Raw genomic sequence first — 6,494 nt, 5'->3', positions numbered from 1 at the left:
TACCACTTTTGAATGTCACTACATTGCAATGCTCATTCGGATTAATTTATGGTTTTCCTGGAAACATCCCTTGAGTTCTTGAAGAAGAGCTTGCTTATTAAGCAATTTGAGTTTCAAGAATCTTGTTGAAAGTAGCCAATAAATCAACTTTAGATGTTAACTGTCTTAGTGCTTCATTCATGGCTTGACTCTGTTGCTTAAACTCTTGATTCTGTTTTGTTTAAGCTACTACAAAGTTCTCAATGAGAGATTCCAAATTTGATTTTTGGACTTGCTTTGATTTCTAGACTTGTGGTGGATTAAGAGGCCTTGGTTGAAATCCTGGAGGTTTTCTAAATTTGTTGAAACATGCCTGATCCTGTGGGTTTCTATAGAGGAGATTTGGATAATTCTGTCGACCAGGGTTGTAGGTATTTGAAAAAGGATCATTCTTTAGCTTCTGATTGAAATTGTTGACGTAGTTGGCTTGCTCTATTAGTGGTTCTTGTGGGTTAAAAAGTCCCAATTGGCACTCAGTAGCTATATGATCAACATTTCCACAAATATCACATGACACATTAGAGGGAATAACACCAATTACATTTATGCTGGTCTTGTCAACTTTCTGAGTTAAGGCATCTACTTTTGTAGCGATGAGGTTCAAAGCATCCACATCACATTTCCCTGGAACTTTTTTTTGACTACCTCTTTCATTCGACCATTGATAATGGCTAAGTGCCATGTTTTCAAATAGATCATATGCCTCATCTACACTCTTGTTCATCAATGCTCCTCCTAAAGCAGCACTCAATATAATCTTGGTGTTATAATTCAGCCCATTGTAAAAAGTCTACACTAATAACCATTTTGCGAGCCCATGATGGGGACACAAACCTCAATAATTCTTTGAATCAAACCCATGCATCTCACAAAGATTCTCCTTCCTTTTGAGCAAAATTAGTGATATGATTTCTTAGTTGAGTCGTCTTGTTTGGAAGAAAGTATCTAGCTAGGAAGGCTTGTGATAACTGATCCCATGTTGATATGGATCCCACAAGAAGTGAATGCAACCATGCCCTTGCTCTGTCCTTTAAAGAAAAAGTTAACAACCTTAACCTGATAGGATTTAGAGAAACCGCGATGAGCTTTAGGGTATCACAATATTTCAAAAAGACTGAAAGATGCAGATTGGGATCTTCTATCGATGAGCCTCCAAACTAATTTTGTTGAACCATGGAGAATAGAGTTGGCTTCAACTTGAACTTATTCACCTCCAAAATGGGTTTTGTAATGCTTGAGTGCAATCCTTGAACATTTGATGCAATGAAGTCCCTTAAAATTCTATTATTGTCTTCCACGATTAAGGGTTGTGATTCTTGAGTGATAATGCCCCTTGCGTATGTCCCGCAAGTGCACGGGTTTGTCGAAGTAATAAAATCCCAAATGAGTGGGGTATCGTATCCACAGGGAGTAGGGAATAAAAACACTTACATTATTTCTTAACTAAGTGAAAAATAAACAGTGATATGTGTGACAAGATGTGAAATAACAAAAGTAAAAGAACAAGAAAGAGAGCACAAGTAAAGGAGAAGGTAAGACAATCGATATAAATGGGGTACCGGATATTGTTCCACCTACGACAATCGTTTCAAGTGCAAGAACCCTCTATTATACTTTCTAACTGATGCAATAATGAGTCGTGGAGATCCTTAAATACATGATCCCAAATCTAAGATCAACCATTCCTAACTCTATACATGTCCCAGAGGAGAAATTGGATAACCTCTCAACCTCACACTCATATAGAATTGCAATGAGTTTTAGGGATTCCAAGTGATAAATCCTCTTCCTAGATGTAGAACTAACCTTTTGGTCCAGGTGGAAGGTCCCTAGCCACAATTAAGCCCTAGGTGCTAAAATCACTTCAATGCTTCACTCCGTTGTACCCGCAACTAAGCCCTAGCGGAAGGTCATCTTTTAGCCCATTCACTCTACTATGACCGCAAAGAACTTGAGGAAATGGAGGTAGAATAAATCACACCGGAGGGGAAAGGGGACGCTCTGCTACCTCTAGACTCACCTTCTCAACCCTCTCCAATTTATCTTCGTCTAACTCTTGTGGTGTATCACTCACTCACAAGGGTTACCAACAAGAACTCTCAACTTTAGTGTCACTTTAAGGGAGTATTCATACAATCAAGCATTCAAGATTGGAACTCAAATAAAACATCAATTAATTGAAAGCACAATAAAGAGGTTCAATGAAACAAATGCATCACAGGGTTCACAAATACCCAAGTACTCACTAGGGGGTTTAGCTCTCCATGGAGCTAATTACAATCAATGAAATCAAATGTAAAAGCAAAAAATCCATAGAAATCCCCTCGATAGTCATGGCGATGGTCTTGTGGAGAGTCCTCTACTCGTCCAAGGGTCCCTATGTCCGGCCTAGGATACACCTCGCCGGATCGGTGCCAATGAAAGCTCTCCCACTAACCTTCTTCCAAACGGAGTGCGATGTCAGAGCCGTAGAACCTCTCCCAATCCCTAGCCAATACCTCTCAAAACCCTAGCCGCCGCCCTCTCTCAAGTTGGGGAAAAGATGGAGAAAATGATGCTGAAATCGGCCTTAAATAGGGCTGGAATCGGGAATCCACACGCCCGTGTGGATTTTTCGCACGGGCGTGTGGAATTTCCACACGCCCGTGTGGATTCTCTATTTTCATCCTTCTTCGGCCGGCTATAAACAGTACCTGCTATAGTATTTTGCTACAGTGCCCTACTACAGTACCTACCCGAAACACGCCCAAATCCATACTTTCATCGAGGTAACGTAAACGAGCACACGTTTACATCGTAGATCGCTTTGCTTCATCAATAACAGACATGTTGGTGGAGATCTTGCTATACATGCACAAGCCGGAATACTTGAATATGACTGCCCTTTTGTGCCCCTCCAAATCGTTGTGCTAACTTGAATACGAAGAGGTTGGCACACATTCCCGCATTTCGAACCCGACTTATGTCTTCGCGTTTGAACCTTCTCAAGATTTCCTCCAAATGGTGCATTTACGATCCACATTGGCTTCTTTCTCTAATATTCGGCCTCACAACCCTATCTGCATGAAAGTAACATAAATACACACATATTAGCGTTAAAACCCGATAAAAGTAATGCTCATCATAAGGAAAGAACACTTCGTATTCTTATAACACAAGCACTTATCATTGAGCTTTCTTCTTTCTCTAATATTGTCTTCTAATTCGAAAGCTTCGCTCGACTTCTGGATCTAACTCCACAAGGCTATTAAGATGTCTCGATCTTTGCATACAAGGAATAACATCCTACAAAGAAAAAAATTAAAAATAAAAATAAAAATAAAAATAAAAATAAAATATCTAATCTAACCAAATTGCAATTTTTAATCAATATCAACAAGCAAAGTCCCCGACAACGGCGCCAAAAACTTGATGTGTACCACAAGTGCACGGATAGTTCAAGTAGTAAATTAAATATCGTTCCCATGAGGAATTTGTTGCTAATTATCAATTTCTTGCAATTAGGGTTATTTAGACGAATTAATAGGTATGTGAATTGTGGAAATAATAACTAATGAAAACTAAAATTGTCAAAGTTAGAGCTACCAACGACTTAGATGAAAAATTCAGATTTCAAGGGCTTCTAGGATTAAGTTTCACCAAAATGATAGATAAAAGACTTCATATTGACTCTTTCTTGGTTAAGTTTAATTGCTTGAAGGTGGAATACCCTAAGATACTCACTATTTCCTTTTAGAATATAGCGAGGTATCTAACTTAGAATGACTCCTGCTTTCATGGTAATTGAATCTAATTTGATCCTTTAAGTTCTATAGAATCCAGTAATCCTCAAGAAATCATAATCTATGACTTCAGGTTCAATTCTAGGGTTTCCAACACGTTAGTTCACCTTTCAGTTCTTCCTTTGGTATCTAAAATCATGCAAATATGAGGGGTCAACTCATTCACAAGCATTAAGTACCATATAATTGAATCAAAAGCAAATAAACATTAATATGAAAATAGAAGTCAATACACAATTAATTATCTAAACATTGGGCTAATCCCAATCCTAGAACTAAAGATCTACTAGCTCATGTTTGATTTACAAGCTAAAAGGTTCATCACAATTATAGATCCAAACATATAATAAATCAAAGAGTAAGAAAGAAGAAACTCTTGATCCTCCGCGCGTGATGTTCTTGTAGATCGATGAATCTCTCCCTTGATCTTTGTCTTCTTTATGATTTAGATGGTCTCCAATCCTTATTGAAATCGTCCCCTTGTTCTCGTAGACAAAAGATCCTTTCAAATTCTTTTTCTTGGCTTTATATAGAGGATGGTTAAATTATGGTTGTAATGGCGTCAAAGATCCACGCCTATGTTAGCTGGCATGGGTAGGTTGTGCTTTTTCTAGGGTTTTAGTTTTTTAAATTTCTACATCATGATCCGTGGGTGTGGTGGCTACCACAGGTCACCCGCATTTCAAATAAAGGCCAAATTTCACTTATCTGCATGTAAACTGATGAAGAACAGTGACTTGAACTAAAAGAGTGAAATTGAGCTAAAAATATTGGGAAATATGCATGGTCAACTAAGAAATGAAGCCTAAATCTAATAGAAATATACTATAATTTATTCCTTATCAACAAGTATCCTCTGATGAAACAATTAAGACAAAGCTATGCATGAGTGGAAGAAATCACTAGAAATGTGTAGGTTCCTTACAACTTCAGACTTTAGAGAGGAAATCTATGGTCCTTTGGAAGTTCCACCATACAAACAAACTATTTCAATTCCACAAGGAGACCTGACATCATATAGGACATCTACAATCTACAGGCAAATTGGAAGTTTGACGCAAGAAAAATTCAGTTGTAAGACATTCAGATGAATTACAAGCATATACATAAAGACATTCAAGGCACACAAAACAAACCAACATTCATAAGGCACATGATTAAGAATTTCATGTTTAAACTTTTAATTTAAAAACTTTTGAACTGCTTATTGTAAGAAAAGATATTAGAAAAGATGACAAACTTAAGATGCAAACATAAATTACTCAGAAAATAAGGCTAAGTCTAACAAATATTACTTACTTGCTGAGCAAGCTCCCTCGTAGGTGAGAGGACAAGGCAATGAGGAACCACCATAGTTGATGTTTTCTTTTTTTTCTTTTGTAAGATATGTGTAAGGGCTGGTACACCAAATTCCACAGTTATACTTGAAATTTGAAAGCGCACACTAAGACTCCCAACGCTAGAAAATACATATGCATGTTTCTCTATAAAAGTGAGTATTCTTCTTCCACACCTTGCAGTTTTTTAAAAGTATCATCACCATATTTTCGAGTCTTAAGAAACTCTTGCACCATCTCCATGTTCTATTTTGTCAGAGAATCCAACTAGCTGTGTATAATGAGCTCTGTGGGTGGCTATAATTTTCTTGAAGTGATCCACTCCCTGTATAGCATGAATAATCCAAAAATATAAAGATGCAGGACTCATCGAATAGATTCAACACAAAGATCTAACCTAAAGCAACATAAGGATTAGATCAAGACCATAAGATTATTGTTTCCAAATTTTCTTCCAATGACCAAGCCAAGAAAAAGAGGATTAGTTAAATATTTCATCTTCCTTTTATTTATCAAACACCCTATTTGATAAATGAAAGAACAAACATCAAGATATATGTACAAATTTCACATAACAAAACATCTTCATTAATACAAAAGTTAGAAGAAACGCAAAAATACCTGTATTGGTGACTTAAGGAACTAAGTGCTTAAGATATATGTACAATACCCTAGCTTAATCTTCAAGGGGCAAATAAGAAATTGTTCGTATTAAAAAAAAAAAATTATAATTGTTCACTTGCCAAGAAAGATAAATTCTTGGGATCAATTGAAATTTGGAAGTAATATCTAAAATGTTGAACTAATTACTGAGCTTTGTTGCAAATCTAAAAAAAAAAAAAAAAGAAAATGGCCCATTAGAAAAAGGAAATTTGGTTTATAAAAAAAAAACTTACCAAGAAAAGTTAGAAATACTGTTGTTGGAAAATACAACTACGACTTTAATTCCTAGACATTATTTATGTGAAATAAATATGAATAAATTAGTTCAAATTTGTAGGATTTACATAAAAAATTTTCTCCTAATGAAATTAATTACCAATAGAAGCTATATGATCTTGATCATTGATAAGTGATTGTGTATTAGTAATACGAAGTATTCTTTTCTTACAATGAACATTACTTTTCTCAGATTTTATCGCTCATATATGTGTATTTGTGTTACTTTTGTGCATGTAGGGTTATGGAGACAAGTATGGAAGAAAGAAGTCAAAGTAGATCGTGAATGCACATGTTGATGAAATCTTGGAGTGAACAAATGTGAAGACACAAGTTGTGCTCAAAGATATATGAGTGTGTGCCAACCTCCGTTCTGCTCGAGCGAACATGCAAATTG

General features: G+C 36.2%; 1 non-coding gene across 1 annotated transcript; it reads left to right on the top strand.

The window, feature by feature from the left end:
* Window positions 1-851: 851 nt before the first annotated feature.
* Window positions 852-958, top strand: LOC120283095. The gene has a single exon (XR_005543096.1). It is a non-coding gene; the product is annotated as a small nucleolar RNA R71 (small nucleolar RNA).
* Window positions 959-6,494: the final 5,536 nt, after the last annotated feature.

The sequence above is a fragment of the Dioscorea cayenensis genome, chromosome 18 (genome assembly GCF_009730915.1).
Source record: "Dioscorea cayenensis subsp. rotundata cultivar TDr96_F1 chromosome 18, TDr96_F1_v2_PseudoChromosome.rev07_lg8_w22 25.fasta, whole genome shotgun sequence".
NCBI lineage: Eukaryota > Viridiplantae > Streptophyta > Magnoliopsida > Dioscoreales > Dioscoreaceae > Dioscorea > Dioscorea cayenensis.
The sequence above is the reverse complement of the archived record's forward strand: the minus strand, read 5'-3'. Positions and strand labels throughout refer to the sequence as shown.